Source organism: Trachypithecus francoisi, unplaced genomic scaffold (assembly GCF_009764315.1).
Source record: "Trachypithecus francoisi isolate TF-2019V2 unplaced genomic scaffold, Tfra_2.0 Lachesis_group16, whole genome shotgun sequence".
Lineage (NCBI taxonomy): Eukaryota > Metazoa > Chordata > Mammalia > Primates > Cercopithecidae > Trachypithecus > Trachypithecus francoisi.
In genome coordinates this window covers 61,771,316-61,792,855 of record NW_022681461.1, presented here as the reverse complement: position 1 = coordinate 61,792,855, position 21,540 = coordinate 61,771,316, and the positions used below count along the sequence as shown (strand labels likewise).

Below are 21,540 nucleotides of genomic sequence, written 5' to 3'. Positions count from 1 at the left end.
CAAATGCAGAAGTGTTTTCAAGTATCTGCCTGTATCACATTTGCTAGCATGCCATTTGTCAACATAGGTCACGTAATTGATCACCATGTTAAGGAGTGAGTATAACATCTTTTCCTGAGTAGGAGGGTACTGCAAAATTATATGGCAGAAGGACAGTTCTCTGGAAACAGGGAGGGCGAAGAATTGGGCCTTCAATGCAGTCAATGCATAATACTATATAAACAGCTCCTATTAATCTATAGGAAAAATAATAAACACTCCACTAGAAAAATAAAGACAAGGAGATAATTGCAAGACAGAAAATACAAATAGCCACAGGATACAATACTACATTGAAAACATTTTTTAAAATGAATTAATAATAATAACAATGATAACACTTTAATGCTAGTAAAGTGGTCTAACATGTATTAATATTCTATTTTGTAGGGAGGGAAATAATTTAGGGGGTAGTTTGCAGAAAAATTGTTAAAGTGTATGAAGTGCTATTTCTGAACAATATTAAGTTTATAATCTAGTAAATCATCTTCTTAGAATATAGACTTTAAAATACTGTTAATTGGAATAAGTGTTCACCTGCAATTATTTTGCCAGCATTGTTCATATGAGTTAAAGATAAAAATGCTCTCTATATCTAAGAGTTGGGGAGCATCGGAAGGTTCATGTGAATTAGGAGCTGGTCTGGATAGCAAGTGAGCCTGGCAAGATAGCGTGCATACTGCCTTACTGCCAGGATGAAAGGCATGGCCCAAGCGTGTGATCCAACACTTACAATGTGGTTTGAATTCAAATTCCTTACTTGGGAAAAGCATGACAGCAATATTGACAGTATTTCTGGAAATATTGTGAGAGAAGGGACTCCCTCACTGCAGGAATAAAGACAATGGGTATAAAGCTGGGAGCCTGGGGTTTGAAATTTGACAATAATTATTATTTTGTTAAAGCAACTGCCATTTATTGAGGACCATACTGTATTCAAAGTGTCAGGGATCAGAGAAGTTAAATGTCTTGTTCATGGCCGTACAGTTGGCTGAATGGAAAAGCCAGAGTATGAAAACTGGACTTTTTGACTCCAAAGCCAATGTACTTTCTACTGTTCCATAGAGCAAAACACTCTTATTTCATCTGCACCTTGGATGATAAAGATGTAGAATGAACAAGCATAACTGAAATGAGATGTGAAAATACAGTTCCTCAGGCACAGAATAAAATATTAGCTTGGGTATTGCTTATTGTAGTAGGCAGAATATAGCTCTGAAGGTGTTCATATCCCAGTCCCAGAAACCTGTGAATATATAACCTCGGTAGAAGGGACTTTTTAGGTGTGATAATGTTAAGTATTTTGAGATGTGGAGATTATCTGTATTGTTTAGGTAAGCCCAACATAACCACAAGGGTCCTTATAAGAGAAAGGCAGGAGGGTCAGTGTTTGAGAAAGAGGGGTGATGATGGAAGCAGAGATCTGAGTGATATCAGGAAAGATCCATGAGCTAAGAAATGTGAGTAGCCTCAAAAAACTGGAAAAGGCAGGAACACAGGTTATTCCTTAGAGCCTCCAGAAAGAATGCAGTCTTGCAAACTCATTTTAGACTACTTACTTTCAGAACTGTAACATAATAAATTTGTGCTGTTTTAAGCCATTACGTTTTTAGAAATTTGTTATAGCAGCATTTGGAAACTAATGCAGTTACCTTACTTATTCTGTTTAAATTAAAATAGGTTTGTGTTCTCTATTTTATTATTACATATGGATACACATTTCATTATCCTATTTTATCATCATGAGAGTGACCTAATTTTCGACAAAATCAAGTCTTTAAATAATTGCATGGGTCAGTATGTTTCTGATAATAAGGAAATCCAAATAAATAAATAATTTCATATAAAGATAGAGAAAGAGGTTGATTCCATTAGACAATCAGCTAATGACACTGTTGAGGATAAACCCTAAATCTGTGTATTAAGGATTATGTTCCAACTAGAAAGATACAGGAGAAACAGTGTACAAAAGGATGCAAGTTTCAGATAGGGTATAAATGCAAGATTCAATTAGAGTGTAGATGATATTGATCACCTCTTGATAGGGTCTTGACTAGTCACAGGAAATATTCAACATGTCTTTCTGTATGCCACGTTTTGCATGATATATTTCAGTCTAGAGGGGCTTATGCATTAATACAGGGAGCTACACAGTGGTCATTTACTTTCAGTCAGTTCCAAGACACATTGGCTTTGACTTCCCTGTGGCATATAAACACAGCTAAGTTCTGAACTGATTAGGTACCAGGCTTAAAACAAAGCCTATTTACTTCAGCAGTAAAAGTTGTACAAGCCACCTCCAAGTCCTTTACTGAGGGTTCAGTGTATCCAGAAGGAAGCAATGCCCGTATTCTTTCCCCTCAAAAATAGGTCCCAAAAGCCAGCACTCACAGAGCCCAGGAAGCTTTCAAACCAAGTGTGGCTAGATATGGATATGATGGCGGTGGCTTCCTTTGGATCAGAGTTTGGATGACAGGGTCCCCTTACAAAATAAGCCAACTAGCAATTGCTGCAGTCCTGTCCTATGAGCAGATTGTCTCTTTTATCCTATTTCGCTCAGCACAACTAAGTGCATGACAGTGAGGTTTAGTGCTTACTAATCTACCACTTTTTGCAAGAAAATACAAAGCAATAATTAAAAGCAGGAAACAATTTCTAATTCTTAGCTTCCACTCCTTCTATTTCTCTTGTGTATTGTAATGAAAAAGGAAGATACTTTGTGATAAGAGGAGCTCTCACTAAGCATATATGATAGAAGTTAATTTTTTTCAACTAACATCGGTTAATGTATCTAAAATTTCTAACTGGTGCAGGGCATGCTAAACTTGGTCATGGATGTACTCCAGAAAAAAATTAAATAATCACTTTTTTGAAATAGAATATCTCCTGCTAGAGATGCCTAGTGATACAAGTCACACAATTTTAATTGTATTCTTAAAATTACATATTCTGAAATAAAGCATTTGGAGGACATTATCTGATGAGAGATTTTAAAACAATCTACATTGTGTTTAATTATGCAAAAACCTTTTGTAAAGCTTCACTTTTTTTTTGTTAAGGGAGATATGAGTTTTATTAATCTGTAGATCTTAAATACACGAGAAAAATGTTATTATACAGTAGTTTGACTATGTGACTACAATAGGAGGAAAACTATTCTCAGGCCAAGATAAAAAATGTATCTACAAAAAATAGTAATCATTTTTGGAAACTGATTTTAGATCTGTGGTACACTGTTAAGCAAGTTGTGTTATGATTCTATCCTATTTTTGGGGGGAAGCACATTACAAAAATTCAAATTCAAATAAAGGTGATAATTATGAGGCCCACTACAGACATTAAGTACTGCCACTTACAGTGAGGACCAGTGTTAAGCAACATCACAAGATTTAAAAGCAGTTTTTCCTAGTATCCTAATGTCTAAATGGTGAGATCCTATTCTGTAGGCATGATAAACCATCTTGCAGGTTAAAATTCATGGAATGTAGAATCAAGCTTTACCCTTTTCGAGAACTTATAGTAGACATTTAATAAATTATTATAATTAATTATGAATAATAACCCCGTGTTTTTGAACGTGTCTTTGCATATGCAGAAGATGATTCCATCAGCACCTAACAGACTTGCATATTCACAATTATTTCACAGGATGACAATATCAGCTTCCTGGAAAATTGCAATAGCTAATCGAGATGCTTGCAATCTTGCTGAAGTTACACCTTCCAAACAATTGCATACACAATCTGGTCAACATCTTAAGTTGGTGTTGGATTCCACAAAACTGTTGTGCAATCATTTTGTGTGTGTGTGGTTCTTCAGTGGATGGTAATATTTTTGAAAGTTAAAATGAGGATGTTGTTTTTCTCGTTTCATGTTTCAATTGAAAATCTAAGGGAATTTACAGATGTGCTAATTTTAAGTGACCATTATATTATAAGCCAAGTCACTCTAACAGAAAAATTGGGAAGGTAAATAAGCATTGTGTGGTTTAAAATTAATATCTAATTAATTTGAATGGAAAAATGATATTTATATAAGAAATAGGATCTTGGCTGAAAATCAGAAGCATCCCTATGACATATTTAAAAATCAACAAAGCTAGAAAAGGATTTTATCCTAAACCATTAGTTATTATCAAACGTCACTGTAGAGTATTCAATATATCACTTTGAAATTAAATAACAGAATAGAAATTGTTAATAACATCATGTTATAATTGTTTTGTGATTGTAGAAATTTTTGTTGATGTAACAGTAAGAATACAAACAATATTACCAAGTAAAAAAAGTAATTCTTTATAGATTCTATGATCACATACCTGAGCAATCCTGAGTTGTCAACTCACAACTATTAGCTATAATGAAAAAATTCACTAAAGGGCTGGATAATAAAAAATAATTAAATCGCAATAGTGATCCTGCATCCCAGCAATAAGTACCTAAATTTTATAATTTATAAGGAAATTCCACTCATAACATAATAAAAAGATAATATTTGGGGGAATAGGAAATAAGCAATCTGGATGAGTCATATAAAGAAACTGTGAAATTGAGACATGCTGAAGGACACATATTTTATACATGAGAGTGGATATCCATGCAGGAGCGTGGAGGAGAAACTTAATATGAACAGAATAGAAACGAAGTAAGAACTGAGCCTTGATTACACCAATGACAAGAGCACATGATGAAGACAGGATTATGTTTAATTCAGCTTCTTGTCCCTGAGGTTAAAAATACATGGAGAATAAAAGATAGCTGGCACATGTATTTTGTTCTAAACTGTTTCCACAACGTATTGTGAAAATAAGTATTCTGTCCAAGTTAACTTACAGTTTGAATACTGTACCAATTAGTATTCCAACAGAAGTTTTCTATGACTTTTTTTTTTTTCTTTTTGTTTTGAGATGGAGTCTCGCTCTCTCTGTCCCCCAGGCTGGAGTGCAGTGGCGCGATCTCGGCTCACTGCAAGCCACGTCTCCCAGGTTCACGCCATTCTCCTGCCTCAGCTTCCCAAGTAACTAGGACTACAGGCACCTGCCACCGCGCCCGGCTAATTTTTTTGTATTTTTAGTAGAGACGGGGTTTCACCGTGTTAGCCAGGATGGTCTCGATCTCCTGACCTCGTGATCTACCCACCTCGGCCTCCCAAAGTGCTGGAACTACAGGCGTGAGCCACCGCGCCCATCCATCCTTCTATGGCATTTTAAATGTTACTTAAAGGTACAACTAGGCAAGAACATAAAAATGAAGTATTTGTCAATGACAAATTTTGATGAACGTTGTGTGACAATCTCATGCAAAGGGAACTAGAAAATAATGTATATGAGAAAAAAGGGGAAAGTTTACAATTGTTAGAAGCAAATAATCCACATGAAAAAAGAGGAAGGCAAACAGAAGAGCCTAAGGACCTATTTGTGCCATTTTTAAGGGTCTTTATCATTGGTAGCCTTAAACACAGAGAGATGAGGTAAATCACCTGGGAACACAGCGCAGATCAGCAAGCCTTTATTGACTTCCTGCCAGTGACAGATACTGAGCTAAATGTCAGGCACTGGCTGAAAGGGTAGATTCAAACACACACACCTCCTCACACAGCGCATAAAAAAATTACTTATAACGGGAGGAATGCGTATATCCATGAAAATATTTATTTTAAAAAATAGTTAACCATCAAGAGGAAAGGGGGCATAACTAGTTAATTTGGGGAAATATTTTAATCAGCAAAGGTATAAATGTTTCATAGGATATCAAACCACTATTGGGAATTATGACGAGAAAGAGGAATACATTAAGACTGGACAGGGGTGGGAGTTTACACAAAAATGAGAGAGGGCTGTGAGAGGATCTGGAAGGAGCTCCAATATCACCCACTAAAGATTTTCTAATGGCACAGTTGGACTTTCCTCTGAGATTTCCCAATACTTGAATCTTCTACTTTTCACATTCATCTTCCCATAGGCTTAGAATAGCAGTAAGTTTACATCTAGAAAGCACTTTGCAAATTCATTGCAGGCACAATTATTATGACTAACTATTCATGAGGTTAATTTGCTGATTATATGCATAAAACACTCTAAAATATGTTGTAATGAAGCTCATTATTTGTATGAGGGCTTCAAAAGGCATATTCTGACAATGACTACTATAAGTCACAGTATCTTATAGCCATCCTCTTAATGCAAGTGTAGTTCAAACGCCCATAAGAGCCAGAATTGTTTATTCAAGGCATGTGTGCTTACAAATAGAAATTGCTCATTAAATATAAAAGTGGACATTAAATATAAAATTGGAGTTATTTGAGAATGTTCCTCAGTGTAATAAAAACTGATGTTTTTCAGAGTGATCATTCTCTTAAAAAAATACAGTGGTGCCACCAGGTTTTAACACTTCCCTGGGTTATGATATAAAGCAATCGAATTTGCTCATGGATTTTGTTTGAACAAGTGCTGCATTCTCTAAAACTACTTTATCTGTATATGATATAGTACAGATTTAACTTATCATACGGCTTTTACAGTTTTTTTTTTTTTTTTTTTTTGCACCTCCTGAGTTCAAGGGATCCTCCCATCTCAACCTCACAAGTAGTTGGGACTACAGTCATGCACCACCATGCCTAATTTTTGTATTTTTTGTAGAGATGGTGTTTTACCATGTTGCCCAGGCTGATCTCGATCTCCCAAGCTCAAGCAATCTGCCTGCCCCGGCCTCCCAAAGTGCTGGGATTACAGGTGTGAGCCACTGTGCCCACCTGGGTTTTAGAGTCTTCAAAGAAAAAGAAAAAGCTCTATTTTTTTTCTTTTTTAAAAGTTCTCTGTTCCAGAACCTGTGCTGGATGCTGTATAGGATTTATTATTTAATCTTGTTTTACTGAAATAAAAACTATTACTTAGATAAATGCACAGATATTAAGTGTTCACTTTGATGAGTTTTGACAATCGTATGAACCTTTCTCATTTGCAACAATTGCAGACAGTGATTCATAGACAATTTTCATCCCCTCAAAATATTTCATTCTATAACTTTTCTCAACTCCTTATGCTTCCTGTTTCCATCAAACACTATCATAATAGACTAGGTTGCCTATATTTGGATTTAAGAGCATTGGGATATATAGTTTCATTCAGTGTGTGATTGCTTTTGCATCATCTAATACTTCTTACATTCATTCATGTTGGTGTATGAATCAATAATTGTTCGTTTTATTGCTGATTAGCATTTCATGGCATGAATGTGTGTAAATTATACATAAGGATGTACATTGGTGTACAACTATATTTTTATTTTTTAGTTTTGAAACAGTCTCTGTTGCCCAGGCTGGAGTACAATGGCATGATCATGGCTCACTGCAGCCTCAACCTCCCAAGCTCTAGGGATCCTCCCACTTCAGCCTGCTGAGTAGCTGGGACTACAGGTGCACACCACCATGCCTGGCTAATTTTTAAATTTTTTATAGAGATAGGGTCTTGCTATGTTTTCCAGGCTGGTCTCAAACTCCTGAGCTCAAGAAATCCTCCCATCTTGGCTTCCCAAAGTAGTGGAATTACAGGTGTGAGCCAACATGCCTGGCCAATGATGCTTGCTGATGCTATTGAAAAAAACATTATTTTTAATCTCCTTTTTTAAAAGTTTACATTGCTTGGGAACACAAATACAATTGCTTTTTGTATTTTGACTTTGTATATTCCAAATTTGTTAAATTCTGTTATTGTAATAGATTGTTTTAAGATTCCTTTGGATTTTTCATGCACAAATCATGCTGGAATAAGGCAAAGATATTCACTATAAACACTTCCATTCAATATTTTGCTGTAGGTGCTGTCTAGTGCAATAATGCAAGAAAAAGATATAAAGGGCAAAAAGAAAATTTAAGAGGACATGAATCTCTCATTGTTTTCAAATAACATGATTATGTTTATTTAATTTTTGCTACATCTTTTCTGAGAAGAGATTTTCTTCAGTTTTTTTCAATCTCCATATATGCTTGATCTCAAATTTTAAGAGAGCCATGCACTGTCTTATTTTATATGTTTTAGATACAATTGCATAAAGGCTTTATTACATAAAATGAACAATCTCTTTAAAAAGGTAAAGCGAGCATGGAAAAAATCCTGTGATTCCGGGATTATAGCACAAAATGTAAAACAATCTTAGAAAGGCATTTCAGAAAAACATAATAGACTGGTGTCTGTAGGAAAATTAATGGTATTATAGATCTAAATTAATTACCTCAAAGAATAGGACCAACTGAGAAAATATTGAGTAAGAAAAGAAAAAACTGCATTTGGGAGAGGATGAGCCAGAAGTAGTGGTAGGGGGATGGTTGTATATAAGTTACAAGAGAGAGGATATACAATCTTCTCTGATCTTATGTAAGTTACCTAGGACTATTTATCCCACTTTGATAGATCAATGAATTCAGACCTAGGTTTTGAATCTTTGAAATGGCTTGCATACTGTGATGATCATTGTTATTTGGGTGGTCATGGGGGCACTATTTCCCTTTCAAATCTTTGGGTAATTATCTTCTTTCTGATGTAGAAATTAATTCACAAAGGAGATTACTAACATGCCAAAAGTCAACACAGTTAGGTAGAAACAGGACTCTAATTCTGGTTTCTATTTCCCCCTCTTTGCAATACCAACAGAACTTACAAAAGAATTTGTTAAAAGTCTTGAAAGGAGGCTAAGGACTAAGCTTTTAAAATTCATTTCATGCTCAATATTATTTAAAGCCCTAACCCCTTAAGTAGAAAAACATACAGGGAGTATTAGAAATAAACTTAAGGCTCTTTTGTGATGCCTAGTCACTAAAATTGTTTCTAAATAATAGATTGATGTGTGCCAAAACAGCACTAGGGCACTTGACCTACTTTTTAAATGTCAAATCTTATATTGAGGGTTTAAGCATTTGAAGCCTTAGAATTGCTTCTTTTACAGATTTTAGAGCAAACTGAAAGAATTTCATGACTTAACATGCTGAAGCTGTTACTTAAGGCGTGTTGATAGAGGTACCAAAGGAGAAATTGTCTTAATCCCTCTAGGGAAGTAAAGGAAATAGAATAAATGCTTAAAGAGGACATTTAGTTTAAAAAAGTAAATTTGCACATAAACACACACACACACACAATCACACAATCAAGCACATAGCCCCATAACAAATCTGCCCTGAATTTTTACCTGAAGTAGTTTGGCCTATATACTCATGTATATATGCATAAATAATTTCTATTATATATGAATAATGTTATGCTATTAAATTAACAGAGGTATTCCATTGAACACAGAAACAATAAAAATTAAATGACTATTTCAGTTACATTTATTTCAGTTATGAAATAAGATTATGTTTTAAGATAACTAAAAGGAAGTTCTCTTTAAAGTCAATAGGACTAGACCTAAGGCCCAAGAAATTATGTAAGACTAAATAAATATGTGATTTATTTAAAAATGGACCTGGATCAATAAATTATGATAAATCTAGGTCACATTACTAAGGAAAGTAAGTGTATTCAAGCGTATTATTTACCTTAGTGGTTGGCAATTATATTTATTAACAAAACAATTCTTGATACTATTAGGGAAATTGTGCAGAGTGAACCACTGGTCTTTTTTTTTTTTTTTTTTTTTTTGAGGCGGAGTCTCGCTCTGTCGCCCAGGCTGGAGTGCAGTGGCCGGATCTCAGCTCACTGCAAGCTCCGCCTCCCGGTTTACGCCATTCTCCTGCCTCAGCCTCCCGAGTAGCTGGGACTACAGGCGCCCGCCACGTCGCCCGGCTAGTTTTTGTATTTTTAGTAGAGACGGGGTTTCACCGTGTTCGCCAGGATGGTCTCGATCTCCTGACCTCGTGATCCGCCCGTCTCGGCCTCCCAAAGTGCTGGGATTACAGGCTTGAGCCACCGCGCCCGGCCATGAACCACTGGTCTTACCAAGAAAGACACACATATGCTTAGTCTCATAATACAGTAGAGGACTCAGTTTTCTCATTTTCTCCTCTGTAAGATGATAATATCGTTATTTACTATAGAGTTTTCTGTTAGAATTAAATAAGATAATCTATGTGAAAACATTTTATGTACTCCTGCTTTTATTTCATTTATAAATTATACTCATAAATTTTATTTGTAAACTCCATTCATATAGATACTGAGATTGAGTACTTCTCTGTGCTGGGAAGTAGGAATACAGTAATGACCAAGATGAAGTCCTAGAATTTGTGGATCTTATTTATTTATTTGTTTTTTGGAGAAACTGATACTAATATCAACTCACATAATCAGTTATTTACAATTGTGTTATTACTAAAATGGACAAAATTTTGATCTCAATTACACAGACAGTGAAGGCTGTCTTGAGGAAATGGTACTTCAAATGGACTCTGGAGGTCTAGTTACAATGAATTACTCACAGAAGGAACCTGCTCTGAGCAGAAGAAAGGGTATAATTGGATGGTGGGAAATATAAGCATGTGTTATGAGAATTCGACATATGAGGCTGAAATGGGAATATGAGGGAGGCTGTTAGAAAATACAAGGAGAGTGGCATAAAATGAAGCTGGTGAAGTAAGCTGGGGTGGATTATTCATGTCCTTGTTAGATCTTTATACTAAGAACAATGAGGATCTTCTGAAGGGTTTCAAGCAGGAAGGTGACATGATCAGATGTATAGTTTTAAAGGTTTCCCCTTGCTACATAATGAAAAATGAAGTAGAGAGTGGTGGGAGAGAATTCAGTGAATCAATTTAGAGGCTACTTCAGTTGACTAAGTAAGAAACAATGATAGCCAGGCCAGGGCAGTAGGAGCAGAAATGCAGAACGGTATCACTGCAGCTGTCACAGAGTAGCATTCATATTAATGTGTTAATTGTCGTTACACCTTCCAAGTGAAACTTTGGCCTAAGTGTCTATTTGTCTATAATGTTTTGGTTACTGGGATTAGGATAAACTGAATAAAGGTTTTTTTTTTCTTTCCCCCTTTGTTATAATTTGTTCAGAAATGCGTAAGTATAAGTAAAAACAAAGCATGAGTAAAAACAAAAGTGACGTTATTTAATATGAACAGTTCTGCATGTAAGGAATTAACAAGTACAGAGGTTTCATTTTATCAGGTACCAGCTAATACATAGTTTGCCAGGAATTTCTGAAGTTGAGGTTTGGCTCTGTGGTTTGGGGAGCCTCGATCTAAGTTCAGAGTTTTTGTTCCTTCTAAATTTTAGGTAGCAGACAGTGGTCTTGTGAGATAAAAGGAAAAAAAAAAAAAAGCCCTGCTATTTGATGGTCAAACAATTTAGATAAATGACTTCTTATTTGGAGACATTTATTACTGTTTCTCTCTCTCTCTCTGTCAGATATCTCCTTATTTGTTTGAATCTTTACTGAGGAGCCTACTTGGGAAATGACAGCATAAGGGAAAATAGATGCAGCCTAAATAAATGTAAGCCTTTCTGAGAAAGAGGTCAGCTTAAGATGTAAATACTGATAACAAAAATAATTCAGCCCTTGGGATAAATATAAAGACAAATCATATTCAAACACCATATCATGATTTTTAGCTTCCACAGAAGCCACAGAAATATTTATTATTTATGTTCTACATATAATACTGCAAGCCCTATTTACATGTAAGTTTTAAAAGTAATTATCCAGCAGAGATCAAGTGGAGTGGCTTATGTAACTATTGAGATGCTCCCGGAGGGCACAGCTCCAGGTGAAATGAAAAGAATAGAACCAACAAAAAGAAACACAAATTCTGAGGCATCTTCTAGGGAGAAGATTTTAGCATCCATCTCATCTCACAGGCTTGAGACTCCCTCCTAGTTCTAAACTCTCAGGCAAAGTGGTCTTTTGTAGGGTTTAAAGGTGGCTGTCATCAAGTGACTCCTACCTGTGTCAAGACCATTCAGAATTTCCTGGAGGATTATGATGCCTATTCAGACTGCAGTGCACTTGTGGTTCGAGGCTTATCCAAACCTTAACAGAAGTGATTGGCATCAGCAGAAATGGCAGCATGAGGATCTCAGAAATTTCACCCCTCCACAATCTCCACAAAAGCAAAGAAAAAGCTGCCCCCCACCCCCCCCCCAAAAAAATATATATATGTTCTTCAGAACTCTGGAAATAAAGGCTTATAGCAGTGTGAGAGTGAGAGTGTGTATTCAATAAAAAATTACAAATCACAGTAAAAACAAGTTTTATGCTACCTTAACTCACCCTAGTTCCATCCCATTTCACAGTTTGGCGATAGCCTTGAGGAAAAAAAAAATTTCCCTCGTTCCCAGTACCAGAGGTTGTATAATTGAGCTAAAGCTGTTTCTAAGCTTCATTTTCACAAAGATGGCATTATTTGACCTGCTTCCTGCCTTCATGGAAAATTCTACACAAAATGCATGTCTTTATTTGACTTGATAGAACATGCTCAGTGCTAAAAGACTCAGAAAACATTCACTGGCCAGTATTTTAAATTACCACTGCCTGAGGCAATGAGCAATATTTGGGGCAAACAATAGACTAACTAGAAAGCTTAAAAGAAAATGAGATGTTTATAGGACTTTTACTTTTAAATCTCCATCATACTTCTGGGCACCCAGAAAGCCATTTACATGCCTAGGTCTGTGCACATGTTCAGGAAAGAGCCAAGAAATTCTGGAAAGCACGTTTTCTGATCGTAATAAAAATAAATTAGAAAGTATTAACAGAAAGAATCTTAATAAATTAATAAATATTTGGATATTAACAACAATAGATTCCTAAATAACCAATGGGTCAAATAATAAATAATAAGGGAAATTAATAATAAAGATAAAATATGAATAAGGATGAAAATGCAGTGTTGCAATACATTTGGAGATGAAGTATACATAAAAGGAAATTTATAGTAGTAAATACCTAGGTTGGAAAAGAAAAATCTCAAACCAATAACTTAACCTTCTACCTAGAACGTCCAGAAAAAGAAGAGAACTAAGGCAGCAAAGAACGGAAATAATTACTATTAGAGCATAAATAAATAAAATAGAGAAAAATAATAAAGAATCGACAAGACCAAACATTGTTTATTTTGAAAAGATCAACAAACTGAAGAACTTTTAGCTATACATATTAACTAAGAATAAAGAGAGAAGTTTAAAATTACTGAAAGGGAAAAAAAGAGAGATAATTACTACAGACCTCAGAAGGAAAAAGATATAATAAGAAAATGTTATGAACAATTTTATGCCAACTAATTAAATTATATGAAACGGAAAAATTTCTGGAAAGACATAAAAACTAATGAAACTAACTCAAGAATAATAGAACATTTGACTAAACCTATAATAAGTAAAGAGAATGAGTTATTAATCAAATGACTTCACAAAGAAAAGTGCAGGACTCTATGGCTTCACTATTAAATTCTGTTTAAAGAAAAATTAACACAAATCCTCTCAAACTCTTGCAAAAAATAGAAGAGGAGGAAAAACTTTCTAATTTATTTATAACCTCAGTATTCTGATACAAAAACCGAAGTCATCACAAAAAAAGAAACTATAGACCAATGTCCCTTACGAATATAGATGCAAAAATCCTTAACAAAATACTAGCAAACAAGATCCAGTAACCTGTGAAATGCATTATACAAGATGATCAGGTGTTTTTTTTTTTTTTTTTTTCTTTTTCTTTTGAAATAGGGCCTTGCTCTGCCACTTAATATGGAGTACAGTGCCATAGTCATAGCTCACTGAACCTCGAATTCCTGGGCTCCAGTGATCCTCCCACGTCAGCCTCCCCAGGTGCTGAGACTACAGGCATGGCCAGCAAGCCTAGCTAATTATAATTATTATTATTGACACGAGGTCTTGATTTGTTCTCAGGGCTGGTCTTGAACCCCTGGCCTCAAGAGATCCACCCACCTTGACCTCCCGAAGTACTGGGATTACAGGTATGAGCCATCATGTCCGGCTGATCAGGTGAGTTTTATCCTAAGTGTGTAAGCCTTGTTCGACATATGAAAATCAAGCAATATAATGTATTATTAACAGAATAAAAAATAAAATAAAATGACATGATTGTCTCATAGATGCAAAAGAGCAATTGAGAAAATCCAACACTTTTTAATGATAACACACTCAACAAATTAAGGATAGAGGGTCACTTCCTCAATCTAGTAAAGGGTGCCTATGAAAAACCTAGAGCTAATATAATACTTAATGTTCAAAGGCTGAAAGCTCTTCCCTAAGAGCATAAACAAGATAAAAATGTCTACTTTCTGCACCTGTATTCAACAATGGGCTGTAAGTTCTGGCTAGGGAAATTAGTAAGAAAAACAAAGAAAATGCATAATATTGTAAAGGAAGATACTTTGGATTGTCAACAGCAAGATGGCCACCTAGAGTTACCTGGTGCTTGTTTCCCCCAATGAAAAGACCAAAACAATCAACAAGCAATTATATTTCCATTGGAGTGACTGAGGAGTTATGCTTCAGAGCTTCGGGAAAGTGACAAAATCCCTGTGTAGCACAGAAGCCCAGAATAGCACTATAAAGAGCAGAGTGAGGCATCCACTTCTGCCACAGTCTTCCCTATCTAGTTCAGCCCAAAGTCAGAAGGAACTTGTTCTTACAGGAAAATAGGTAAGTTAGAGATCCCTAGCAGGTCCCATTGTCACCACAAGCACCAGCAATTCTTGCTACAGAAGGGTCCCCCAGTCCTCATAGGCCTTGCATCCTGTAAGGATTCTTGGAGAGTAGATGGGAGTTCATGCAGCTGCATGGTACCGGAGTAGGAGTTCACTTTGAACACCTCCCACCCTGCCAGCTACGTTGCTATGGCATGGCACCATCTTGAAATTGAACTCACTGCTAGAGTACATCCTGCCCAGGGGCGAGGAGCAACTGACTCTGTGTATCCCTGAGGCCCTGCCATCATTTCACCCTGCTCACACAGGTGCTTCCAACACTAGGATTTTATCTTTCTGGAGCCTAGGCAGGATGAAAAGACTGAGATTTTCAGTTGGAACCTACATGGCACCCCATCCCCTCCAGGGACAGGTGGACTGCCATAACACGAAAGCTGCCAAACAGCTGGCCAGCCCCTCACCCATGTACACCTGTACCTCACAGCCAACTGGTCCCTTTTGTCCATGTGTACCAGCACCCAGCCTGAAAGCTAGCCAGGTGGCAGCCCTGGCCCTTGACACACTGCCACAGAGATGCCTCACCATGCCATATGCATGCCTGCTGGCATGCCAGTCTGGACAGCTGGCCCAGTGGTGTCCCTGTCTCTCTGGGCAGACCAATATAGAGCTGCCTGGCCCTGCTGCATCTGAGCTCAACTTCACAGCCAGCCTAGTGGCAGCCACCATTTCAAAATAGAAATGAAATAGAAAGTAAAACAAGCAAGTCAAAGGTCCAACAAAATGAAGAGCTGTTTCTTTGAAAAGATAAACAAAATTGACAAACCTTTAGCTAGACTATGAAAAGAGAAGACTGAAACAAATAAAACCAGAGATAAAAAAGAGACATTACAATATACCACAAAACACAAAAGATCGTATGAACAACCATACACCAACAAATTTGATAATACAGAAGAAATGTATATTATCCTGGACATATAAAACCTGCCAAAATTAAACTATGAGTAAATAAAAAATCTGAACAGACCAATAAGGAGTAAATAAATAAAAGTCTTCCATCAAAGAAAAGCCCAGAACCTGATGGCTTCACTGACAAATTCTACCAAATATTTGAAGAACTAATATCAATTTTCCTCAAAGTATACCAAAAAACTGAAGAGGCTTGAAGTATACCAAAAAATTAAAACTCATTTTACAAGGCCAGCATTACCCTGATTCCAAAACCAGACAAGAACACAACAAAAAAAGAAACTACAGGCCAATATTTCTAATGAACATAGATGCAAAAATGCTCAACAAAATATTAGAAGACTGAATCCAACAGCATATTAAAAGACCATTTACTACGATTAGATGGGATGTATCTTAGGGATACAGGATGATTTAGCAGACGCAAATCAAGAAACATGATACATCACATTAACACAAAGACAATAACCATATAACCAATTTCAATAGACACAGAAAAGACATTTGTCAAAATTAAGCATAGCTTTATGATAAAATCTCAACAAATTAGGCATAGAAGCTATGTTCTTCAATACAATAATGACCGTGTATGACAAATCCACAGCTAATATCATGTTGAATGAGTAAAAAAAAAGTTTAGTAATGCCACAGGCTAGACAGAGACAACAATTTAATAGAACTGAAAGTTCAAGGATAAAGCCACACACCTATGGTCAACTGATTTTTAATGAGCACCAAAGTCATATAATGGGGGAAAGAATAGTCTTTTCAGTAAATGATGCTGAAACAATTGAACATCCTCATGCAAAAGACCCTTTTGTAATTCATCTTGGTTCCAATTCTTTGTCTCATCCAAAAAAAAAAAGGCGAATTTAATCAACTTCTTATTAACTTTTTTGATGACATATTTTAATGAGATTTTTGTCATAGAATTTTGAGGAATTGAATAATTTAAAAGAATGATCTGACCTTGTTATAAAACTTCCATTCTCATCTATGTATTATAGGATAAATAAATTGTTATGTTATATGAAAAAAATAGAAATTAAAACAATAAACCCTGTCTTATTCAAGCAATATATAGTATTCTTCCATAGAAACATAAAATAATGAGGGAAAGCCCCATTAACATTACATCAAAAGATGTATTTTTATATTTAACAATTATTGAAACTCACTATACATTAATTTACTTGTTGGAATGATAACTCATTCCAGAATATTTAAACTATTAGAGCTATATTGGCAGAGAAAATAAAATATTCAATTTTTATAGATATTTTTGTTGCAGAGAATTGTGCTGGGGTAATTTAGCTAAACTTTCTTTTCTTTCTTTCTTTCTTTCTTTTTTTTTTTTTTTTTTGGAGACAGAGTTTTGCTCTTGTTGCCCAGGCTAGAGTGCAATGGCATGATCTCGGCTCAGCGTAACCTCCACCTCCTGGGTTCAAGCGATTCTCCTGCCTCAGCCTCCCGAGTAGCTGGGATTAACTTGCCCAAGGTCACGTTGCCAGTAAGTAAAAGATTCATGGACCTGAGTAGCTTTACTGTAGAGCCTGTAGTTATTTCATTTAAAAAATGTCAGTATTCAACAATATGAAACTCTTTCAACTTATAGTAACAATTGTGACATGACAACTCAAAAATGTGTTTTAAGGATGGGACATACATTTTTAATATTATTTTATGGTGTACAAACGAAACATTTTTTTTTTATTGGAAAGGAAGAAGTCAAACTGTCTTTATTTGAAGACGATGAATATGAAGAAAATCCTATTCTTCAAAAAAGTGACTAAACAATGTGTGAATTTAGCAAGATTTCAAGATATGGAATCAATATGCAAAAATCAATTGTACTTTTTTCCTAGAAATGAATAATCAGAAATTGAGTAAAAGTAACACAGTAGCATCAAAATTATGACATTCCGGTGGGTCAATTTAACAATGTGTGTGTGAGACCTATATCCAGGAAATCAACTTGGAAGATTCTTGCTACCTATGGCCAAGTTGTTTTCCTGGAGGATCCTGGTACATTTCCCAGGAGCAGTATAGACAAGTGTTAGCTTACATGTGTGTAAGCTTTGGATGTTACTTTTCTTTTCTTTTCTTTTTTCTTTTCTTTTCTTTTTCTCTTCTCTTCCTCTTCTCTTCTCTTTATTTTTTTATTTTTATTATTATACTTTAAGTTCTAGGGTACATGTGCATAACGTGCAGGTTTGTTACTTATGTATACTTGTGCCATGTTTGAAGACTGATGTTCTAGACCAGTCTTACCTAAAGCCCTGAGTGGGGACTCAGTGATCTAGTGTGGTCAACTTAAACAGCTACGACTACACTGGTAGTCTTCCTCCAACATCTCTTTTACCTTCCTTGGAAATCATTCCTTGTCTAAGGACATCTTTCCTGTGATTGAGCAACTTATTTAAACTCTGAGACCCATGTCTTTGCCTCTGTGTCTAAAAACGTGTTTGAAACATCTCTACTGAAACATAATCTTGGAGTCATTTAAGTTAATGTGATAAAGTGATACCTAATTCCTTCCAAGTATGTGTATTTGTAGAATTCTTCCCTTTAAATAAAATTAAGATTACAAACACACGTACAACACACATGCACACACACATTCACATACTGCGACCCACTGAGCAGTAAAAACTAAACAAAGAAAGAATCCTACCCTGACATTGTATTTTTTCAATCAGTGGTGGCCAGTTTGAGTGCCTGAAGATCACCACCATCCACTGATATATATCCTCGCTTATCACCCTTTATCCTACCCTGAGAGATCCCCTGTCTACATTCTGTCCTTGCCATTAGCAGTGCATGTTGAATGAGTTATTCACAGTGGATGGGCTGAATATCTGTGAGGACTGGTGCTGATATATGATACTGAGTTACAGACTGAGCAGGTTAAGAGGAGACTGACCTCAATGGCAGAGGCTCAGTCAAGACAGAGGCAGTGACTCAGATGGAAGTCTGGGCAAGCCAATGCCAGACTTAGCCATTGGCTGAAACGAAGATGTTTGCCAGAAAGCTGATGTCCCAAACTGATGATTAGGCTTGGATATTGAAGCTTAAGCAGCAGCCAAAAAAATACAAAAAAAAAAAAAAAAAAAAGACCCAAACCCAGGTAATGGTTCTGACTAGACAATAGAGCCTGAGGTCATGGCCAACCCAAAGACTGAGCCCATGCCTAGACACTGCCCTATCAAGAGTAAAGCCAAGGCATGAGATGAGAAAAAGACCAGGAGAGATTCCAGGGTCTGAGTGGGAGCGGGTATTATTAGGTTGGTGCAAAACCATTGCAGTTTTTGTCACTACTTTTAATGCCAAAAACTGCAATTACTTTTAGAATTACCCTTTAGTTCTATTCAAATTCATAGCCAGAGCTGACACTAGCAATAATATAGAGGTGATGGGTGCACAACCCTGTGAATGTACTAAATGCTACTGAATTGTACACTTAAAATGGATAACTATATTTTATGTGAATTTCACTTCACTGAAAACAAAGGTATTTGAAGTTGTATTTGTCCTTGAGGAGCTTATCACCTAGGTGGAGAGACAAGAATAACTGAAATAAAATGATTTGAAATTTTTTTAAGTTAAAAAAGGACAATAGAATTAGGAAAAAGTGGCCAAAATTAGAACTCACTTTCTGTTTAGCTGTAAAAAAAAAGTAAACATTTTATAAATTGAACAATATGTGGTTCTTTAGAGTAATCATATTTAGTTTTTTTTTGTGCTCGACAGAAAAAAATTAACACCAAATTAAGGCAAGAATAAAGTGTTGCTTTGGGCTTATTCTCGACTGAGATTCTGATGAGTTGAGCTTCAGACTGAATTTTTTTTCAAAACTGAGCTTTGTTACTATAGTTATAGTCAGAAATCAGAAATCAGAAAAGGGCCACATAAAGGTTTGTCTTTAGTCCTAGAACCAAATTTGAGTCCTTGTGGTTGATAAACTGATGTGCTCAATTGTTCCAACTAAAAATTCTTTAAGAGCTATGGCTGCTATAGGTACCAGTACTTTGTCCACATTTGCCCAAGATCTCAGTTTTATAATGAGAATGATCTCGATTATTGAAAACAATAATTTCTACCCTCAGAGTTAGGCTAGGACTTTAAATTTTTTTATAATTAGAGCAAGAATAGTCTGCAATCAAATGAATGAGGACATAATTTCTTATTTTTCAACTCAGCCATCAAACTGGCTCAATTGTTAAATGGCCAAAATATTATTAATGATTATTAAAACCAATAGACACAATAATCATTATTTCAGAACATCTTGAACTGTTAGTCATAGTAAATAGAAAAAAACCTTCTGAAATACTTTAAAAATTTGCCTAAATATCTAACCACGACAAAAGGGCTGCTTAGTAAAATAAGTACGACTATTTAACCAGAAAGATAAAATACTTACTGCATTGTTCTGTGAAATAAAATAAATTAGTTTCCAAAGGAGATCAGCTATATTCTTTAAGTATCAGTTCACTTAAAATTTACTCTCCCTACCTCCTGATCCCCTATGATTCATGAATGTAAAGTATACACTAAGAACTATGCAGTCTTGGCAGCTTATCACAATGATGCTGAGGTGAGAGAAAAAATAGTCCATGATTAATGACCGAACTCTGATTGTCCATATGCTCTCAGTAAGCCTCAGTAAAAGTTCTAGTTTTGCAGACTGGAATCAACATATTTTATAACTAACAGCATTAATACAGATATTCCCCCTACTGTTCTCTGGGTTAAAATTGAACTATATCAAGGGTCCTAAATGAATATAAAGTTGAACTAAAATGCATGTCAGCTTTTGATATGGATGTCAGGAATGAATATTTTTATTTTGTATTTTATTTTCATGAGCTGACAGTAAACATATACATCTTAAGTATATTTTCATGTTATCATTGTACTGATTTGCAATTAACTATTTGAGACATGATGTTTGAACATCACTGGTAAAGTTATATTAGGATTGGCAAAGGAAAAAAAAAAAACCCAGAAAGTCTATTAAAGCTTCTCGAATATACCAGAGTGAAATCTCATCTTAAAAAGATACAACGTAAGCCAAAGACAGAATGGCCAACTCCAAAAGATACTAACTACAGCCTTAAAGCAAAACAAAATCACAACAAAACAATCAAATAAAAAAGGAAATCCCTTGAAGCTACTTTATATTTTAAACTTAATGAGGACACAAATTAAATAAAATAGAAACTTTTAAGCTATTTGTGTATGTGCACATGCAAGAGAGAGAGTGTGTGTGTGTATCAGTGGAATAAAATGTAAATGAAGATGAGAAAGTGAAGAAAACAATGATCAAAACAACACATACAAGATGAAAAACTTATAAAGAGCATGGAACACAGTAGCAATACTTGAACATTAAATTAATTATAAAGACAAGTCTGGAGATAACTGCATGGAATTCAGGGAGGAAAAACATAAAGAATAAGGCACAACAGGTATTAGAAACAAAGATAATAATGATGGAGACAATGACAAACCATTGTAAGGATTTTTAATGTCCCTGAAGTTGAAAAGAAAATACTCTAAAAACCATAGAACAAAAAGAATGGTAATAATATATTAGAAAAAGAAAACCCTGTTTTTAATTGTTTTCTTCAAAATCTGGATGAGGAAGAAATAACTATTTTAGAAAAAAGTCTACATTTTAAAATGGCACCCTCCATTCTAGGAAACAACCTAACCAAAATTTGTCACAGAGACATTATTTTTCTTAAAGTTACAAAGGTCTAATTTCCAATATTTATTTATGACAGTCTCATCAACATTTGTAGAAAAAGAAATATAATTTAATAGAAAAAAAGGCAAAGAATGGGAAACAATTTTGAGAAAAGTAAAAATAACCAATATATATAAAAAAGGTGTGGAAAACATAAATCTGCCCAGAAATTAT

At 35.3% G+C, this 21,540-nt stretch overlaps 1 long non-coding RNA gene across 1 annotated transcript in view; it reads right to left on the bottom strand.

The window, feature by feature from the left end:
* Positions 1-932: 932 nt before the first annotated feature.
* Positions 933-21,540, bottom strand: part of LOC117098700 — a 92,081-nt gene continuing 71,473 nt past the window's right edge. The window contains exons 2-4 of the long non-coding RNA XR_004443548.1: positions 11,922-12,099; positions 6,691-6,803; positions 933-2,521 (exon numbers count right to left, since the gene is read on the bottom strand). This is a non-coding gene — a long non-coding RNA (uncharacterized LOC117098700). The remainder of the gene's footprint in view (positions 2,522-6,690; positions 6,804-11,921; positions 12,100-21,540) is intronic.